Consider the following 21,597-nt stretch of genomic DNA (forward strand, 5'->3'; position numbering starts at 1 on the left):
GATCGCAACCTGCCTTCCCGCCATCGCAAAACCGATCATGTCATATTGTCCGTCCACACCACCTATCACGCCCGCTGCCAGGGGGCACTGAAAATTTCACCCAGAGGCTTGGTAAACCTAATTGGCACCAATGCCAAAGAGGACGAATTCCTGGAATGTTTACGCAATGTTTTCTAGAACAGCCAGTTGAGGAACCAATAGAGGACAGGTTATCTCAGATCTAGTATTGTGCAATGAGAAAGAGCTAATTAATAATCTCATTGTAAAGCATCCTATAGGGAAGAGTGACCATAATATGGTAGAATTTTACATGGAGTTTGAAAGTGATGTAGTTCAATCTGAAAGTAGAGTCTTGAATATAAACAAAGGCAACTATGAAGGTTTGAGGGCAAGTTGGCTGTGGTAGATTGGGGAACTACATTAAAAGGTATAACAGTAGACAGGAAATGGCTAGCATTTAAAGAATTAATACATGGTTTGCAACAAATTTACATTCCTTTAAGGTACAAAAAGCCAGAAGGAAAAGTGATCCAACCATGACCAACAAGAGAAGTTAAAGATTGTATTAGATCAAATGAAGAGGTTTATACAGTTGCCAAGAAAAGTAGTAAGCCTGAAAACTGGGAGGATTTTAAAACCCAGCAAAGGAGAACCAAAGAGATTGATAAAGAAAGAGAAAATCGAATATGAAAGTAAACTAGTGAGAAACAAATAAAGAGACTGTAAAAGTTTCTATAGGTATGTAAAAAGGGAAAGGTTAGTAAAGACATATGTGAGTTCATTACAGGAAGAGACCGGGGAGAATTTATAATGGGGAATGAGGAAATGACAAAGAACTAAACATATACAAAAACAGAATTACCTGGAAAAACTCAGCAGGTCTGGCAGCATCGGCGGAGAAGACAAGAGTTGACGTTTCGAGTCCTCATGACCCTTCGACAGAACTTGAGTGAGTCCAAGAAAGGGGTGAAATATAAGCGGGTTTAAGGTGTGTGTGGGGGGTGGGGGGGGTGGTTTGGGTGGGGGGAGAGAGAGAGAAGTGGAGGGGGTTGGTGTGGTTGTAGGGTCAAACAAGCAGTAATAGAAGCAGATCATCAAAAGATGTCACAAACAACAGAACAAAAGAACACATAGGTGTTAAAGTTGGTGATATTATCTAAACGAATGTGCTAATTAAGAATGGATGGTAGGGCACTCAAGGTATAGCTCTAGTGAGGGTGGGGGGAGCATAAAAGATTTAAAAATATTTAAAAATAATGGTAATAGGTGGGAAAAGAAAAATCTATATAATTTATTGGAAAAAACAAAAGGAAGAGGGAAACAGAAAGGGGGTGGGAATGGAGGAGGGAGCTATTCCCACCTATTTCCATTATTTTTAAATATTTTTAAATTTTTTATGCTCCCCCAACCACCACTAGAACTATACCTTGAGTGCCCTACCATCCATTCTTAATTAGCACATTCGTTTAGATAATATCACCAACTTTAACACCTATGTGTTCTTTTGTTCTGTTGTTTGTGACATCTTTTGATGATCTGCTTCTATTACTGCTTGTTTGTCCCTACAACCACACCACCCCCCTCCACTTCTCTCTCTCTCCCCCCACCCAAACCCCCCCACCACCCCCCACACACACCTTAAACCAACTTATATTTCACCCCTTTCTTGGACTCACTCAAGTTCTGTCGAAGGGTCATGAGGACTCGAAACGTCAACTCTTTTCTTCTCCGCCGATGCTGCCAGACCTGCTGAGTTTTTCCAGGTAATTCTGTTTTTGTTTTGGATTTCCAGCATCCGCAGTTTTTTTGTTTTTAACTAAACATATACTTTGTGTCTGTGTTCACAGAGGAAGGTACAGGAAACCTCCCTGAAATATTGGGGAGCCAAGGGACTAGTGAGATTGAAAGAAATTAGTATTAGTGAAAAAGTAGTGCTGGAGAAATTAATGGGACTGAAAGTTGATGAATCTCCTGGACCTGATGATTTATATCCCAAAGAGTGTTGAAAGAGGTGGCTGGTGAGATAGTGGATGCATTGGTGAGCATCTTTCAAAATGATATGGATTTTGGAACTGTGCCTGCAGATTGGAGGATAGCCAATGTGACCCCACTGTTTAAGAAAGGCGGGAGAGAGAAAATAGAGAACTACAGACCTGTTAGCCTGACATCAGCAGTAGGGAAAGTGCTAGAATCTATTCTAAAGGATCGATAACTGGGCACTTAGAAAATAATGGTGAGATTGGGCAGAGTCAACATGGATTTATGAAAAGAAAATCATGTTTGACAAACCTTTTGGAGTTTTTGAGGATGTTACGAGCACAACAGATAAGGGAGAACAAGTGGATGTGGTGTATTTAGATTTTCAGAAGGCTTTCAATAAGGTCCCACATAGGAGGTTAGTAAACAAAAATAGAGCACATGGGATTGGGAGAAATATACTGTCATGGATTGAGGATTGGTTAACGGACAGAAAACAGTGAGTAGGGATAAACAGGCATTCTCAGGTTGGCAGACTGTGACTAGTGGGGTACCACAAGGATCAGTGCTTGGGGCCCCAGCTTTTTGCAATCTATAACAATCATACGGATGTGGGGACCAAATGTAATATTTCCAAGTTTGCCGATGACACTAAACTTGGTGGCAATGTGAGTTGTGGGGAGGATGCAAAGACGCTTCAAGGGGATTCGGACAGGCTGAGTGAGTGGGCAAGAACATGGCAGATGGAATATAATATGGAAAAATGTGCGATCATCCACTTTTGGTAGGAAAAACAGAAATGCAGAGTATTTCTTAAATGGGGAGAGATTGGGAAACATTGATGTCCAAAGGGACCTGTGTATCCTTGCTCATAAGTCACTGAAAGCTAACATTCAGATGCAACAAGCAATCAGGAAGGCAAATGGTATGTTAGCCTTTATTGCAAGGGGGTTTGAGTACAGGAGTAAGGAAGCCTTGCTGCAGTTGTATAGAGCCTTGGTGAGACCACACCTGGAGTATTTGTGCAGTTTTGGTCTCCTTGCCTAAGGAAGGATACACTGGCCATAGAGGGAATGCAACAAAGGTTCACCAGACTGATTCCTGGGATGGCAGGACTGTCCTATGAGGAAAGATTGAGGAGACTGGGCCTGTATTCTCTAAAGCTTAGAAGAATGAGAGGTGATCTCATTGAAGTGTTCAAAATTCTAACAGGGCTCGACAAGGTAGATGCAGGAAGGATGTTTCCCCTGGTTGAGGGGTCTGGAACCAAGGGACACAGTCTCAGAATAAGAGGTAGGAAATTTAGGACCGAGATGAGAAGGAATTTCTTCAGTCAGAAGGGAGTGAATCTTTGGAATTCTCTACCCCGGAGGGCTCTGGAGGCTTAGTCATTGGGAATGTTCAAAGCAGAGGCCGATAGATTTCTAGCTATCAGTCACATTGAGGGATATGGGGATAGTGCATGAAGATGGCATTAAGATAGAAGATCAGCCATGATCTAGTTAAATGGTGGAGCAGGCTTGAGGGGTGGAATGGCCTGCTCTTGCTCCTATGTTCCTATATTCCTATGAAGCACTGCAATGATTGAGGAAACCAACACCATCTCAGGGCAATAAAAGAAAAACCTGCATTTCTGTAGCACCTTTCACAACTACAGAATATCTGAAAGCCCTTCCCCCTTCACAAACAATGAAGTACTTTTTCAAGTGTATTCACTGTTATAATATAGGAAACATGGCAGCCAAGTTGTGCACAGCAAGCTCCCATAAACAGGAAGGTGATAATGATCAGATAATCTATTTTGGTGATGGTGGCTGAGGGATAAATCTTGACCTGGACACTGGGGAGAACTCCCCTGCTCTTCTTCAAAGTGGTGGCCATGGGATCTTTTACATCCACCTGAGGGGGCAAAAAGGACCTCGGTTCAATATTTTATCTGAAAGATGACACCTTTGACAGTGCAACACTCCCTCAATGTTGCACTGGGAGAGTCAGCCTAGCTTTGTGCTACAAGACTCTACAGTGAAACTTTCAAACCCACACCCTTCTGACTCAGAGGCGCAGGTACCACCTGTTGATTCACGACTCATACATAAATAAATATAATCCATGCCAACCACTCCTGCAACTTGAGAGTGGATTTTAAATAAATGACTTTGAGCTCCATCACCTTCACATGGCTCATTCTGTATATTGTACACGAATGTGGTATGCAACAGAATGTTGTTTCTGTAAATACAGTTTGAGTAAAAATGTGTCAAATACATACAATGTTGCAATATCACACCCTACAAGGTAACCTGTCACATGGATCTGTGTCTGTGCTGGCTTTCATAATCTCAGTGAAGTAGTGGCACTACAGCTGGACTTAGTGCCAATGGTGGGTGAGGGTGGCAGGGTTCAAGGTGGGGGTGGTGAGGTTGAAGAAATCAGCCAGGGCTCCTGGCCGCTATCCATGTTGCAGTGAGGTGCCAGCTCAGGTGAGGTCAACATCAGGGTCAGTTGTCCTGCCCTCCCTAGCGCAATAGTACACGTCACACTCAATGTCCAAACTCATGGCTGAAGAATGAACACTTGCATGTTTGAATTCCAGCGGGAGGAGGCCAAGACACCCCAAGAAATGGTGTGCAGAATGGGTCTTATTCTGTATAGTTAGTGTTGAATGTGAGGGCCATCGACTGCCCCTCAGGAATGGTTCATAGTGTTTTGTTTCCTTATAGGAAGGGCAGGCAATAGAGACCCCCATTTCTCCAGGTTAACATCCTCCAGTTCTACAATCGTCCGAGATCTTTGCACTCCTCTAATTCTCACCTCTTGCAGTATCCCTGATTTTAATTGCTCCCCTCTCTCTACCTCTCTCCCCTCCTCTAAGATGCTCCTTAAATATGTACCTCTTTGACCTAGTTTTTGGTCCCCTGTCCTAATATCTTCTCACCTGGCTCGCTGTTGGACTGTGTTTGATAATCGCTCCTGTGAAGCACCTTGGGATGTTTTACTATGTATTGGAGGCGCGATATAAATGCAAGTTGTGGTTGGCATTGCTGAATTGGATAGTGCTGATGATCAATGTCTTCTACTCTGAGACACACGTGGATTCTGATATCCAATGCAAGATACTGCAGATGCTGGAAATCTGAAATAAAAACAGAAAATGTTGGAAATACTCAGCAGGTCTGGCAGCATCTGTGGAGGGAGAAACAGAATTAACATTTCAGGCCAATGAAGACCCTTCCCCATTCTGATGAAGATTCCTCATCGAGCTGCCTCCCTTGCCAAAGGCCCACTGAATGAAGTGCCACTCAGGCACTTAGCTGCACAGCTGCAGGCCTTTCCCAGGATCAAGGACCCCCAGGGCAGAAGCCCAGCCTGCCAAGCTGGCCAATCAGAGGATGGCAGCTGTTGGAAGCACCACTGGGGAGGCAATGCCTGTCTCTGATAGGATACCTATCCAAGGCTTACGATTGTCGCTGGATTCCAGGCCACAAATATGCGATGGCTGGGTCGGGGGGGTGTCATGGGATGGAGGTCACAGGGAGGGGGCGAGATGTTGCTAACAAGGACAAGGGGGCAGGGCCCATCCCCCCTTCCCAATGCTGTCCTTCTCACTCAATCACTGAGTGTTTTTTGAACAAGCAACACACCCTGGGAGTTCACAAGCAATTACCCCTCATGGCGAGACCCCTGCTGGCTACTGCATTAATACCAGCAGCAGCAGGCTGAGGACCTTAAATGGGCATTAGCTGCTCAGTTAAGGGCCTCAACTAGCAGGATGAAAAGGCCATCTAGAGGCCTTCCCACCACAGACTTAATCAGGCTGGAGGCAAGAATCCAGCGGGTGTGGGTGGGATGGGGGAGGAGGAGGGTGAGGTGGGGAGGGGGGTAGAGAGGGGGGGAGGGGGGTAGAGAGGGGGTAGGGGGGAGAGAGGAGGGAGGGGGGGAGGAGGGGACGGGGGAGAGAGGGGTGAGAGGGGGAGAGAGGGGAGGTGGGTGGAATGGGGGGGATGTGGGGGGGATGGGGGTGATGGGGAGGAGGGATGATGGGGGGGGAGGGGAGATGGGGCGGAGGAGGGCTCTCCCCTCCCCCCTCTCCCCTCTCCCCTCTCCCTTCTCCCCTCCTCCCTCTTCCCTCTTCCCTCTCCCCTCTTCCCTCTCCCCTCTCCCCTGATTAAATGCCCCCCTGCCACTGAGGGAGGGCAATAAATTCTGCCTGTTAACTTTGCTTCTCTCCCTAGGTACTGCCTGACCTGCAGCATATTTCCAGCATTTCCTGCAGGCTTCTTATGTCACAGCCAAGGGTGCATAAGTTTCCTGTGTGTGTGTGCATGTCTGTGTGTGTGTGTCTGTTTCTTTGTGTGTGCTTGTGTGTCTGTGTGTGTGTGTGTGTGCATGTGTGTGTGTTTGTGTGTATGTCTGTGTATGTTTCTGTGTGTGTTTATGTCTGTTTGTGTATGTTTCTGTGTGTGTGTATATATATCTGTTTGTTTGTGTGTGTGTGTGCGTGCGCGTGTGTGTGTGTGCGTGTGTGTGTTTTTGTGTGTGCGCATGTATATAATGGCGAACAAGGGAAAAGTGAATAGAAAGAAAGACCTTTCGCAATTTCAGCCAATGAAGTACTTTTGAGGGGCAGTCCCTGTTGTAATGCAGGAAACACAACATCTGTTTTTTGCACAGCAAGCTCCCACAAACAATAATATGATGATGATCGGACAATCTATTTTTGAGCAATGTTGATTGAGGGATAAATATATACTAGGGCACCAAAAAAACCACTCCCCTTATCTTCTTCGAATAGTGAATACGGGACCTTTACTATGCACCTGAGAGAGGAGACAGGGCCTCAGTTTAACATTTCATTTAAGAGAGCACATCAGATAGCCCCCAAGTGCTGCACCAGAGTCTCAGCCTAGATTGATGTCCTTATGTCTATGGAGTGGGATGTGAGTCTACCAATTCCTGACTTCAGAGGTGAGATTGTTACCCACAGGCCAGAGCTAAGGGCAGAGTATGTCCTCATATAGTGCATGGCCTAAAGTGATAGAACTGACTGAATGAAGCAGAGATGTTCTAGCAGTCGTCCCTGCCTATCAGTTCCCAACAATAGCTAAACTTTTGAAATCTCAATAGTGTTAGAACAAGGGAGAATGAGACAAAAGCTTTAAATCACCACCAATTTTCTAAAGGGCAGCTCAGGGTTAACAGCACGACCAACTGGCCCAGAGAAAAAAAACATCTAAAAATAATCTGTGGTTAGGAGGCCATCAAACTTTGAGTATTTTCACACTGTGACTTTAAAGCACATTGCCAAGGACGACTGCAACAGGCTGAAAAAGTGCCAATTCTCAAATACAAGAGAGTTAAACAATGAGACCTTGTTTTGAGCTCATTCTGCATTTGACAGACATCTGAGATGGTGATGATGATTTAACAGGATTCAATCATCCTGCTACTTGTAACCATTTCTACATGAAAAAAATGCATCCTTATCTCCATCCTGGCTCTTTTGCCAATGATATTAAATCTGCATCCTCTCGTTACCAATCCTTTGGCCATAAGTCATAATCTATCAAAATCTTTCGTAATTTTGAACATCTCTATTAAACCTCTCCTTAACTATTCTCAACCCTGAAGAGAATAATCCCAGCAACTCCAGTCTGACCACATAACTGAAATCCCTCAGGGAGATAACTGATAAATCCCAGTCTGTATGAGCTCCACATCAGACTACACACCTCAGGAAGAAGATATTGGCTTTGGAGGGAATGCAGCACAGACTCACCTGAATGAAAGAGTTAAATTACATATTCTTTCCCCATCAGTTAGACAAAGGGAACTCCCTCATCTAATTAATCTCTGGAACATTCTGAAGGAAGCCAGATGTATGGTTGAACAACAACTTAAATTTATATATTTATGTATTTATTTAGCAGCTTTAATGCAATAAAATGTCCCAAGGTGCTTCACAGGAACATTATAAATCAAAATCTGACATCAAGCCACATAAAGAGATATTAGGACAGGTGAACAAAATCTTGGTCAAAAAGGTAGGTATTAAAGAAGAGAGAGAAGTGGAGAGGGGGAGAGACTTAGGGAGGGAATTCCAGAGCTTAGGGCCCAGGCAACTGACAGCACAGCCGCCAATGATGGAGTGATTAAAATGGGGGATGAACAAGAGGCCAGAATTTGATGAGCATAAATAACTCAAAAGGTTGTAAAAGTGGAGGAGATTACAAAAGGATTTGAAAATAAGGATGGAAATTTTAAAATCATTAAGTTGCCAGGCCAGGAGCCAGTAGTCAATGAGCAGTGGGGGGTGGGGTGGTGGCAAGAGGTGGCAGGCGAATGGAACTTGGTGTGAGTAAGGACACAGGCAGCAGAGTTTTGGGCAGACAGTGGGTTTAAAGGAACATCGAGTTCTTAGAACCAATAACACGTTTCTAATTAATTAATCAGGGGGTTGTTTTGGAACTGATGAGATTATCACCTCCACTTAGATGACACAGGAAACTTCTAGAAAGCTCATCACAGTGGCAAAGCAGACATGAAAACTCACCCTTCCAACAGATTTCAAGGCTTCCAGGACAGGGCAAAGTTTTTTTTGAATGTGTTCACAGGACGTAAGCATAGCTGGGCTAGTGTTTACTACCCTTGAGGAGATGGTGGTGAGCTACATTCATGAATGCAATTGAGTGGTCTTCTGGGCCATTTCAGATGGCAATTAAGAGGCAACCGCATTGCTGTGGGTATGGAGGCCAGGCAAGGATGGCAGATTTTCTTCTCTAAAGGGCATTAGTGAACCAGATGGCTTTTTACAACAATCTGTGTAGGTTCATGGTCACCATTACTGGTATAATTTTTTTATTCTAACTTTAATTAATTGAATCTAAATTTCCCACCTACTATGATGGGATTTGAACACATGTCTCCTGATCATTAGCTCAGGTCTTTGGATTATTAGTCCAGTAACATAACCACCATGCCACCATACCTCATAAGTCTAAAAGATGTCAAGCATTCCACAAATTGGGTAAGAGAATCAAAAAGGGCAAGGCATTCAATGCAAGGCTTTGTATTTTTCTTAGAATTGAAACAGAAATAGTTATAGTGAGCTGATACTGTCAACAAATGCGCTCTATTGTATAAACAGAGTGCAGTGTTTTGTGAAGCATTTCATCTTTTAGTGACCTTCAGTGTGTATTTATTCATGCTACTGGATTGACTCTGATGGTCATTTTTAAAAGTAATCAATATTAGATTCTGGTCTCCCTAGGGAGTGCACAAATTGCAATGGAGAGGGTACAAAGGGCAGAAGATAGTTCATTGCAGCTTTGCCTGGCAGCTCCAAGTGAGTTACAGGGCACTGAGCATTGAGCAAGGGAGGTCAAACAATGGCCCTGATTCTCTCCCCTCTCTGCGTAGGGTTGCCAACCCTCTAGGATTGCTCTGGGGTCTCTGGGAATTGATGATTGAGCTCCAGGAGACTGGATGCGAGCAACAACCAGGAAAAAAATCATAGGGGCATTAAAATAAATGTGCATGTTTTTCTTGAAGACTTTCAATTAATAGTTATTAGAGATGGCAGGGGTTGGTGGTAAGAAAAGCTATTTGATTGACGTCAAGAATTATCCAATAAGGTAACAAGGCTGTTCACTTTCCAATTGGGAAATCTGCTGGGAAAGCAAACAACCTATAGCTGGTGCGTGGGGGTGGAGCTCCACCATGGTGGATGTGTCCAATGACCAATGGAAGGTGTGTGGTGGGAGTGGCTAGAGTCTATAATGAATTGTCAAGGAATACATCCAACCAGAGTTGATGATAGCTCACCACCATCTCCTGAAGGGCAATTAGGGATGGGCAATAAATGCTGGCTTAGCCAGTGATGCCCACATCCTGCATTGTGCCTTTTTCAACTAAACAAAATCTTGGGGCACAACGGTTCATTGCGCATTCCCCATGGCAGTGGCTCAACCAATCAGAGTCGACTTGCCTAATTTGAATTTAAACAAAAGATTGGGGGATAGCTGCTCCCAGTTGCATTCCCCATGGCAGTGGCTCAACCAGAGTCGACTTGCCTAATTTGAATTTAAACAAAAGATTGGGGGATAGCTGCACCCAGTTGCATTCTCCATGGCAACACCTTGACCAATGAGAGTCCATTTGCCAACCAATTTGTACCCTTTCCTCATGCAGCATGGATTGTTGTTCCCTTTGAAATTTGGCATTCTTGCAACTGTCCTGATGAAAACTTTCAACAACATGTCTCTTTTTTCAGCAATATTCAAAAAAGGTTTCCCTGATGTCACTGCAGGTTCTTTTGCCAATCACCTTAAATTGGTGAACTATGGTTTGCAACCCTTCCCCCAGTGGGAACAGTTTCTCCCCATCTACTCTGTCCAGACCTCTCATGACCTTGCTCGCCTCAATCAAGTCACCTCTCAACCTTCTATTCTCTAAAGAGAACAGCCCAGCTTTGCCAGTCCCTCTTCCCTGTAACCATTCTTGCAAATCTTCTCTGTACCCTCTCCAATGAGTTCACATCCTTTCTAAAATGTGATGCCAGAATTGGACACAATACTCGAGTTGAGGCTGAACCAATGTTTTATAAAGGTTTATTATAACTTCCTTGCTTTGATACTCTACGCCTCTATGCCTCCGTGCTCTGTGCCCCTGAAGATAAGTACACAGAAAACTTCTTTAATTCACTTTCAAGTTGAAGGCATTGCTGGCAGGGTTAGCATTTATTGCCTATCCCTGTATAACTGAGTTGTTATTGGGCCTTTTCCAAGTGCAGTTAAGATTCAGCCACGTTGCTATGGATCTGGGGTCACATGTAGGCCAGACCAGTTAAGGATGGAAGATTTCCTTCCCTATATTAGTGAAGCAGATGAGGTTTATCATGGCAATCCAGTAGTTTCGTGGTCACCATTACTGAGACTAATCTTTTATTCCAGATTTATTTAATTGGAATTGCCAGCCTGTCCATCACACTCACTGTCTGACGAATAGTTAAAATATGTCTGGGAGATGATGGTGAGTGGTAATATTGTTGCGCAAATAACCCAAAGAATCAAGCTAATGCTCTGGGTACATGGGTTCAAATCCAACCACAGCAGCTGCTGGAATTTGAACTCACTTAATAAAAAATCTGGAAGTAAAAGCTAGTATTGCAGGTATGACTCAAAACAAAGATATATCCCAGTGAGGAAGAAGGATTCTAGGAAAGGGATAAACCAACCATGGTTAACCAAAGAAGTTAAGGACAGTATCAAATTGAAAGGAAAAACACACAGTGTGGCAAAGATTAGTGGTAACCCAGAGGATTGGGAACATCTTAAAAGCTGACAAAGGATGACCAAAAAAAAGGGGAGAAAATAAACTTTGAGGGTAAACCAGCAAGTAATATAAAAACTGACAGTGAGAACTTCTTTAAATATATAAAAAGAAAGAGAGAGGCCAAAGTGAACATAGGCCCCTTAGAGAATGAGGCTGGAGAAATAATAAGGTGGAACCAGGAAATGGCAAATGACTTGAATAAATACTTTGCATCAGTCTTCATGGTAGAAGACATTAATAGCATTTCAAAAATACTAAATAATCAAGGGGCAAAAATTGGGGGGAGGGGGGGTTGGGAGGAAATAAACACAATAACCATCACTGGAGAAATAGTACTAGGGAAACTAATGGGGCTAAAGGCCGAATTGCATCCTAGGATATTGAAGGAAGTAGCTATAGAGATGGTGAATGCACTGGTAGTAATCTTCCAAGAATCCTTAGATTCTGGAAAAGTCCCAGGGGATTGGAAAACTGCCAATGTAACACCCTTATTCAAAAATGGAGGGAGGCAAAAAGCAAGTAACTATAGGCCAGTTAGCTTAACATCCGTCATTGGGAAAATGTTAGAGTCTATTATAAAGGATGTAATAGCAAAGCATTTAGAAATGCATAATATAATCAAGCAGAGTCAGCAAAGCTTCATGAAGGGGAAATCATGCCTGACAAATTTATTAGAATTCTTTGAGGGAGTAACAAGCAGGATAGATAAGAGGGGACCAGTAGATGTAATATATTTGGATTTCCAAAAGGCATTCAGTAAGATTCTGCACATAAGGCTATTTAATAGGATAAGAGCCCATGGTACTGGGGATAGTATATTAGCATGGATAGAGGATTGATTAACAAATAGAAGACAGAAAGTTGGGATAAGGGGGGGCATGTTCAGGATGGCAACCTGTAACTGGTGGAGTGCCACAGGGATCAGTGCTGGGGCCACAATTATTTACAATATATATTAATGACTTAGATGAGGGAAGTGAATGTACTATCACCAAGTTTGCAGATGACAAAAAAATAGGTGGGAAGGCAAGGGATGAGGATGACACAAGGAATCTACAGAGGGATAAAGACAGTTTAAGTGAGTTGGCAAAAACTTGGCAAATGGAATATAATGTGGGAAAGTGTGAGGATATGCTCTTTGGCAGGAAGAATAGAGGAGTTAAATATTATTTAAATGGAGAAAGACTGCAGAAAGCTGCAGCACAGCGGGATTTGGAGGTCCTGGTGCATGAATCCCAAAAAGCTAATATACAAGTTCAGCAGGTGACAGGTAAGTCAATGAAATGTTGGCCTTTACTTCAAAGGGAATGGAGTATAAAAATAGGGAAGTCTTGCTAAAACAGTACAAGGCACTAGTTAGACCACACTGAGAATACTGTGAACAATTTTTGTCCCCTTATCTAAGGAAAGATAGACTGGCACTGGAGGCAGTCCAGAGAAGGTTCACTAGGTTGATTCCGGGTATGGAGGGATTTTCACATGAGGAGAGGTTGAGTAGGTTGGACCTGTACTCATTGGAGTTTAGAAGAATGAGAGGTGACCTTATTGAAACATATAAGATTCTTACCAGGTTTGATAGTGTAGATGCAGAGAGGTTGTTTCCCCTTGTGGGAGAGTCTAGGACCAGAGGGCATTTTCTCAGCATAAAGGGAGAGACGAGGAGGAATTTCTTCTCTCAGAATGTAGTGGATCTGTGGAATTCTTTACTGCAGAGGGCTGTAGAGGCTGGGTCGTTAAGTATATTCAAGGCTGAGATAGACAGATTTTTAATCAGTAAGGGAGTCAAGGGTCATGGGGAAAAGGTAGGAAAGTGAGTTGAAGATTATCAGATCAGCCATGATCCTATTGAATGGCGGAGCAAATACAATTGGCTGAATGGCCTACTTCTGCTTCCAAATCTTATGGTCTTACAACGTGGGGTTAGATGCAGAGTAAAGCTGCCACTACACTGTCGCTGTCAAACACTCTGAGGACAGGTACAGCACGGGGTTAGATACAGAATAAATCTCCCTCTACACTGTCCCCATCAAGCCCTCCCAGGGCAAGTACAGCAGGGAGTTAGGTATAGAGTAAATCTCCCTCTATATTGTCCCCATCAAACACTCCCAGGACAGGAACAGCACTGGGTTAGATACAGAGTGAAGCTCCCTCAACACTGTCCCCATCAGGTGCATATGAAGTCACTTGCCTTTAAAGACAATTAGCTAACAAGTACCAACAGGTTTATTCATTAGAGTTGGGTTATATTGTATTGTGTAAGAATCAATTATTTGTTACCCAGGGACATTGAGTGTAGAAAGTACTCTTAGTCCTCTTTATTCATCACCTTCTGTGCTTGCTGATCCAAATTGGTCCCTTTTCCAGCAATGACTCAATTATAAAATCCTTGAGCTTAAATCCCTCCAGGGCCCTTCCCTCTCTCTGTAACCTCTTCATGCCCCACAACCCTCTGAGACCACTGCACTCCTTCAATTCTGGCTTCTTGGTCATCCCAGATCTCTAGTGCTCCCCACTGATGGTTGTGCCTTCATTTGTGTGGGCCCTAAACTCTGGAATTACCTTTCGGCCCCTCGACTGCACTCTCCTCCTTTAAGCTGCTTCTTAAAAACTACCTCTTTGATGAATCTTTTTGGTGACTTGCACCAATATCTCCGTATGTGGCCCAGTGTCAAATTATGTGAAGCGGTTTGAAACATTTAAAGGTGCTATATAAATGCAAATTGATTTTTGTCTAGTGTTTGTTCGTTCTGATCATGCTTCCATCATTCAAATTTATTCCCGGGATGTGGGAGCCAACGGCATGGCCAACATTTATTCCCATTCCCCTTCCTTACTTATCCTGTGTAGGTGGTAGTGAGTTTTGAACTGTGGCGATGTAGCTGTCTAATACAATTGAGTGCCTTCCTAGGCCCCTTCAGATAGCATTTAATCATAGTTTGTGACAATGCAGTCACACAAAGGCTCAGACTAGGTAAGGAGGGCTGGTTTTTAATTTTAATGAATGAATCAATTAGAATAATATTTGAAAGAGATGGCAGTGCAGGTGATGTTCCACAACTGCAGCACATGGGAGTTTGTGCAGAACACAGCATTCCCAGAAAATCTTCAGTAAATGGTGGCATCTCGAGCAACTTCAGCCCAAAGTTGTTGAGCTGGAGTCTGAACTGCAGACAGGGTGGGGTATCAGGGAGGGGGAGAGTTACCTGGATACCCCTTAGGTTAGGTAGCGGTACAGGTTTGGTGGTACAGTGGTCGGGGACAGGTGGGTGTGAATGGGAGTCAGATAGGTAAAAGGACACCAGTACTGAAAGGGCCTCAACCTTATCCAAAAGGTGCAACTTTCTTGCTGCCAGTGTAGATGACACCAAGGTCTGCAGGGAGGATGCGTAAACTGACTATAGCACCAGGGTATAGGAGGTCATTTTAGTGAGGGGAGTAAAATGGAATATGATAGAGGACAGTATAGTCATTGGGATTCAGTTAATTGAATAAAAAGCTAGCCTCAGTAATGGTGACCATGAAACCTGATTGTTGCAAAGACCCATCTGATTCACTAATATCCTTTAGAGCAGGAAATCTGTTGTTCTTGCCCGGTCTAGCCTACATATGACTCCAGACCCACAGCAATGTGGTTGACCCATAACTGCCCTTGGAAATGGCCTAACAAGCCACTGAGTTGCCTTCAAGAAGGTGGCTCACCACTACTTTCTCAAGGGCAATTAGGGATGGCCAATAAATGCTGGCCAAGCCAGTACTACCCAGTCCCACAAATTAATAAATTTAAAAAACACTCTCAGTGCAGTAATGAGGGAGTGCTGCACTGTCAGTGGCACTGTCTTTTGCATGAGATATTCAGCTGAAGTAAAAGCAAAATACTGGGGATGCTGGAAATCGAGAACAAAAACAAAAATACCTGGAAAAACTCAGCAGGTCTGATTGCATCTGGTGAGAGGGATACAGTTAACGTTTCGAGTCCGAATGACTCTTCATCAGAACTAACGAAAAATAGAAAAGAGGTGAAATATAAGCTGGTTTGCGGGGGGGTTGGGGGGTGGGGTGGGGTGGGACAGGTAGAGCTGGATAGAGGGCCAGTGATAGATGGAGATTGCCAAAAGATGTCATAGACAAAAGGACAAAACGGTGTTAACGGTGGTGATATTAGCTAAGAAATGTGCTTTCTCCATTCGCCCCATTGAGTCTGCTCTGCCATTCAATCATGGCTGATAAGTTTCTCAACCCAATTCTCCCACCTTCTCCCTGTAACCTTTGATTCCCTTACCTTCAAGAACCTTTCTAACTCGGTCTTAAATACACTCAATGACCTGGCCTCCACAGCCTACTATGGCAATGAATTCCATAGATCCACCACTCTCTGGCTAAAGAGGTTTCTCCTCATCTCTGTTCTAAAAGGTCTTCCCTTTATTCTGAGGCAGTGCCCTCGGGTCCTAGTCTCTCCTACTAAAGGAAACATCTTCCCCACATCCACTCTATCCAGGCCTTTCAGTATTCTGTAAGTTTCAATTCTTCTTTTACTGATCCAGCTTTATATGTCATATCGCTTGTGCCTTGGCTAGATCCCACAGCCCAGCTGGCAAAGGGTTAATTCTCTGAAATGACTGCAAGGCTATGTTTTGGGAGGATGGGGGGGGTGGGGGGGTAAGGGCAAAAGTGGTGAAGGAAGGAGCTTCCTGTTACAGTAGTCAAACCAGTGAGATCTCTGCTGCTTTGCAAAAAAATAACCAAAACCGCAGAACAACTTGTACTGCTGAGTGGGACGCTAACGTGAGTTATTTAAACCCTTCTACAAATCGCAGGTGGCAGGAAGCCGATCGGCCTATTTAAACATCAGCCCACCAAGGTTTAAAGGGGCCAGCAGAGAACGAGGCTGCAAACAGGGACAGAAGACAGGTCCAATCAGGGCAGCCGCTAAGCAGCGCTGGAGCCAATAAGACTCCCAGGAAAGTCAGCTTAGCAACAGGGCTATTCGAGAGCCTGGCCAATCGTTGTGTGAGCTGCTGTTTGCTTGTCACCTCACTGATTCGATGCCGTCTGTAACTCTGAGGAACAGCAAGATGAAAACACAAGATAATGAGACAACTTCCTGCAGCCCTATGAAAAAAAAACTGATTACAATGGGGGAATTTTTCAGCTCTGTGTACGTGTGTTTGTGTGTGTGAGTAAGAGAACAGTATCAGCTTTCACACACAATCTCACAGTTCCTGATTAAGTCACGAGTTCAATTTCCAAAAACCTTAAAAGCACGCATTCAAGTTTATTTTTTTGCCAATTTGCTTTTTTTCTCTCAAAAGTATCAGGAAAGTGTTGAGTTCTATTTTGGGTGCGCAGGGGTGGGGTGGGGGTGCTTCACAGAGTGAGTTTCTCCTATGCCTTATATGTTCCATTCTCTTCACTTATGAACAGCAGGAGGCCATTTGATCCTAGAGGGCATCACACTGCAGCCCATTCCTGCCCATAATTGAGGGTGGGGGTGGGACAAAGGGGTATCCTAGTGCTTTACATTGGCATCAGGAGCTGTGAGACCACCGATCCTTAGCAATTAACCTGAAGCTGCCTGTCACAGTGAAAACACAATCCCAGCACTATATGCAATATGGTTTGAACATAAGCGTTTCCCTTCCCTTTATGATGCCTAATATTTTCAGTAGAGGAATAGGCCATTTGGCCCAACTGGTCTATACTCGTGTATATGCTTAAATTTAAGGGTAAGCGAGATAAACACATGAGGGAGAAAGGAGTAGAAGGATTTGTTGATGGGGTGAGCTGAAGATGGGATGGGAGGAGGTTCACGTGGAACATAAACAAAGTATGGACTTGTTGGGCCAAATGGCCTGTTAGTGTACTGTAAATGTTACGCAACATAAAAGGAAGGGAAATGCTTATGTTCAATGCATCCAAACCTGTGGTAGTGAATGGTAAAGAAGCTTCACTGGGTGTGTCAGCCATGTCTCAGTTCTGACCTCTGAGTCACAAGCTCCAGTTTCAAGTTCGACTCCAGGACTTAATTGAGTGTACACAGCAAGGCTGACCTTCTAGTGCAGTCCTGAATGAGCAGCTTAGTTTCCTATATGGGCCACAGTCCGCAGGTGGACAGGATTTGTACCCAGAGTTAATTGCCCAGATTCACAAGGAACAGCTGACACCTCCAGGAATATATCCAGCCAGAGTTGGCAACCCTACTGATATTGCAGGATTGGCCAGAATAAGCCATGGGCAACAGTTGAAGGGGATGTATGCCGATTGTTAATTGGTCCCATCTTTTTGTTGCAAGCGTTTGATGCAATTTGAAAGTAAAATTGAGAGAGGTGATATAAATGAAATGGCTCAATTTTAAAGGAGGTGGAGGAATAGAGGTACATGGAAGATTCCACATGCAAGTCTTTGAGGATGGCAGGACAAGTTGGGAAGACTGTTGAAAAAATCTTATGGGATCCTTAGCTTCTTATTGGAGGAATAGAATCCAAAAATGAGGAAGTTATGTTAAACCCTTTTAAGTCACTAGTTAGGTCTCAGTTGAAGTGTGGCTAATTCTGGGCATCGCAGTTTAAGATTGTTCACATTAAGGCAGAGGTAGATAGATTCCTGACTGAAAAGATTCAGAGTTTATCGGGGGTGGCAGGAAACTGGCATTGAGGCCACAATCAGATCAGCCATGATCTTATCAAATGGCAGAGAAGGCTTGAGGAGCCAAATGGCCTACTCCTGCTCCTAATTCGTATGTCCATATGTTTGTACGAAGGATGTCAAAGCCTCAGGGAGGGCACAGAGGAGATTTACTAGGAAGCTCCCAGAGATGAGGGACTTCGATTATTGCTGAAAAAAGATATGTCTAAGCTTTTCGTCTTGACCTCATCAGTACACACACAAGAATACCAATATAAGGGCAAAACAACAATTTATATTGTATGTGAAGAAAGTGCCAGTTGGTAGGCACATGGTGTTTACATGGATAATGCACCACTGATGGTGACTGACAGTTAATTGCCAAGCATTGTTTGAAATTTATACCAGGCAGCTTGACCCAGATAGGTCAAGTATTGCCCTGAGGAATGAGTCAGCGAAAGGCTGCCACTTATTTTGTTTAGCTGAAACAGGCACAATCTGTGTATATGTTCTTTCTGTGTGCAAAGAACAGGGCCCTGTGCATTAATATATGTTGCTTCCAGTGCACACAAATGTGCCACATTGTGAGCCCGACTGACAATCTTAAATTGGTTGTCAGTGTAATTCTTAGCACATTGAGGATTATTTAGCAAATGTTGTCGAATCGCAGAATCACATCTAATGTTGGAGACTGTGTTTTGTGTTTCGCAAGCACGGGCTGGTTGGGTGTGGTCTGTAGCGTGCCTGTTGCGAACAGCAGCTGGGATGTGCAGTTTGATACGATCCGCCAGTCTTTGGGACGTACAACCTACATACCTAGCATCACACTGGCACTGAAATTCATAACCTACATTAATCAATTTCAGCTAAACAAAATAAGTGACAGCCATTCACTGATTCATTTCTCAGGGTAATGCCTTGACCAATCAGAGTCAAGATGTCTGGTTTAAATTTCAAACAATGCTTGGCAGTTAACTGTCACCATCAGTGGTGCATTCTCCATGGCAACGCCACTTGCCAACCAATCAATACTCTCTTCACATGCAGTATAAATTGTTGTTTTCTCCCTTATATTGGTATCCTTGCGAGTGTCCTAATGAGTGCTGGATGAAAAGCTTAGACATGTCTCTTTTTTCAGCAATACTCAAGTTCTGTACTACCAAACAACTATTTATATACCTGAGACTTCAATTATGGAGAGACTGGGATTGTTCTCCTTAGAGCAGGGAAGGTTAAAGGGAGATTTAATTGAGGTGTTCAAAATTATGAGGAATTCTGATAGTGAAGCTGGATTGAAAGTGTTTCCATTGACTGGAGGTTCAGTAACTGGAGAACACAGATTTAAAATGATTGATAAAAATTTCAGTGAGGGAGATGAGAAGAGTCTTTTTATACAGTGAGTTGTGATCTGGAATGTGCTGCCTGAAAGGGTGGTGGAAGCAGATTCAATAGTGACTTTCAGAAGAGAATTTGATAATACTTGTAAAAGAAAAAGATTTGGCGGGCTATAGAGAAAGAATAAGAGCTTGGGATTAATTGGATAGCATAGCTGGCACAGGCACAATGGGCTGAATGGTTTCCTCTCAGTTGTAATGTCTATGATTCTTACTACTCTTATTATAGATAGGTAAACTCTATGCTAAAGACCTGGAAGAAACTGGCACTGATATTCGGTTCGATGGTTGCTGATCGATCCAAGACCTGTTCATCTGCCTGGCGTGCCCTTCCTTCATTTTGTGACTGTTCTCCTGGGAATGAAAATGAATAAAAGTAATTGTATCTTAAGATAAGCAAGAATGGCTGCCAATGTTCCCTCTCCCATACACCCAAAATCTTCTGAAGGCCCACCATGGCAGTATCCTTGCACCCAGTTCAAACACAAAGAGACAGCACAAAGCCAGATGTGTTGTTTAGTGAAATAGTTTTGCATCAAATTTGGGTTTTTAATGAGTTCCATGTGCATGAATTGGCCACACAAACTTTGACTCTCTGAAGATCAGTGCTGAAAAATCTTTGCAGATTTACCTTCAAACACCCCCACCTCTATCCTGCCCCAGTCCTGTGCCTCTCTATGCTTCGTTTTGTACATGCCAAACAGCTCAGGGTTGGGCTCTCATGCCCAACTCTCTTGGGCACACCTTATTGGCATGCCCCTTTCCCCCAAAATCTCCTGCACTGTTTTCTGTTCATTCATCTCAATTTTATTTCTGAGCGTTTGTTGCGCAGAAATTGCCGTGTTTCCTCCGTTACAACATGACTACACTTCGAAAAAAACGTATTTAATTGGCTGTAAGATGTTATAGATGTCTGGAGATATAAATGTAAGTCTTCCTTTCTATCTATCACCCATTTATTCAGCAATACCTGCGTGGGAAGATCAAGGTGATAACGGAGCGATATCCTGTTCTAATTTGGTACATTCATGCACAGAAACACATCTCCAGCTCCAACACAACGGGAGCAGCCGCATTACTTGAAACTGTGACACAGTTCAGCACAGGAAGGGTGCGGTTGAGTCACACAGGCTATGGCAAGTCTTTGTAAATTGTGTGCTGTGGCACGGAATCACAGGAGGGAGTGCAGTTCAGTTATAACAAGAGTCCTTAAATCAGCATCCAAAGCCATAAGGACTAGCAGCTTGGTTTACAGTGGGGGAGAGTCAGGAACAGGGCGTGAGCAAAGCTAGGGCACCTCTGATGGGGATCAAAGGTGAACATAAAAGATCCCACAGCACTATTCAAAAAAGAACAGGGGACCTCTCTCCTGATATCCTGGGGCCAATATTTACTGCTCACCCAAAACTTAAATACAGGCTATCTGACCACTGCTGGTAGTAGGATCTTGCTGTGTGCAAATTGGCTCCCGCATTTTACACATTACATCAATGACTACGCTTCAAATAATACTTCATCGGCTGTAAAGTGCTTTGGGGCACCCGGAGGCTGCGAAAAGCGCCATAGAAATGCAAGTATTTTCTTTTCCTTTTCCCAAGGTGGGCACTCAATCTGTCAGAATAAAGAGCAGGGGCAAAATCCGAGGTTAAAACTCAGCTAAGAACCGTGATCCCTTCACAAGCACTTCCAACTAGGAAGGTCCTTTGACGTCAGTGATGGAGCCAGCGCCTGTCAGGGGTATAATCCAGGGGCTGTGCACCTACCCCCAAGGAGTCAGAGTGCCACCCTCTGAGGAACTTTCAATTACTGCCTCCTCCCTCAAAGCTCCACAAACAGGAGGTGCCAACAGACACCATCAAAATCACACCATCAGCCATTTTGTCTCTAGTGATGATGGGAGAAATCAAGGATGAACACTCATCTGACTCTAAAAAATGCTTTACTCCACATCCGTGCTGTGTCTGCCCTGGGAGTGTTTGATGGGGACAATGTAGAGGAAGCTTTACTCTGTATCTAACTCCATGCTGTGCCTGCCCGGGGAGTGTTTGATGGGGACTGTGTAGAGGGAGCTTTACTCTGTATCTAACCCTGTACTGTACCTGTCCTGGGAGTGTTTGATGGGGTAAGTGTAGAGGGAGCTTTACTCTGTATCTAACCCCGTGTTGTACCTGTCCTGGGAGTGTTTGATGGGGACAGTATAGAGGGAGCTGTACTCTTATCTAACCCCGTGCTGTACCTGCCCTGGGAATGTTTGATGGGGTGAGTGTAGAGGGAG

At 43.8% G+C, this 21,597-nt stretch overlaps 1 long non-coding RNA gene across 1 annotated transcript; it reads right to left on the minus strand.

Annotated features, from left to right (window-relative positions):
- Positions 1 to 4,126: 4,126 nt before the first annotated feature.
- LOC121287465 lies at positions 4,127 to 20,422 on the minus strand. Its single transcript, XR_005945194.1, has 3 exons — positions 20,293 to 20,422; positions 19,576 to 19,676; positions 4,127 to 5,110 (listed from the first exon to the last, which is right to left on the minus strand). It is a non-coding gene; the product is annotated as an uncharacterized LOC121287465 (long non-coding RNA).
- Positions 20,423 to 21,597: the final 1,175 nt, after the last annotated feature.

The sequence above is a fragment of the Carcharodon carcharias genome, chromosome 14 (assembly GCF_017639515.1).
Source record: "Carcharodon carcharias isolate sCarCar2 chromosome 14, sCarCar2.pri, whole genome shotgun sequence".
Taxonomy (NCBI): domain Eukaryota; kingdom Metazoa; phylum Chordata; class Chondrichthyes; order Lamniformes; family Lamnidae; genus Carcharodon; species Carcharodon carcharias.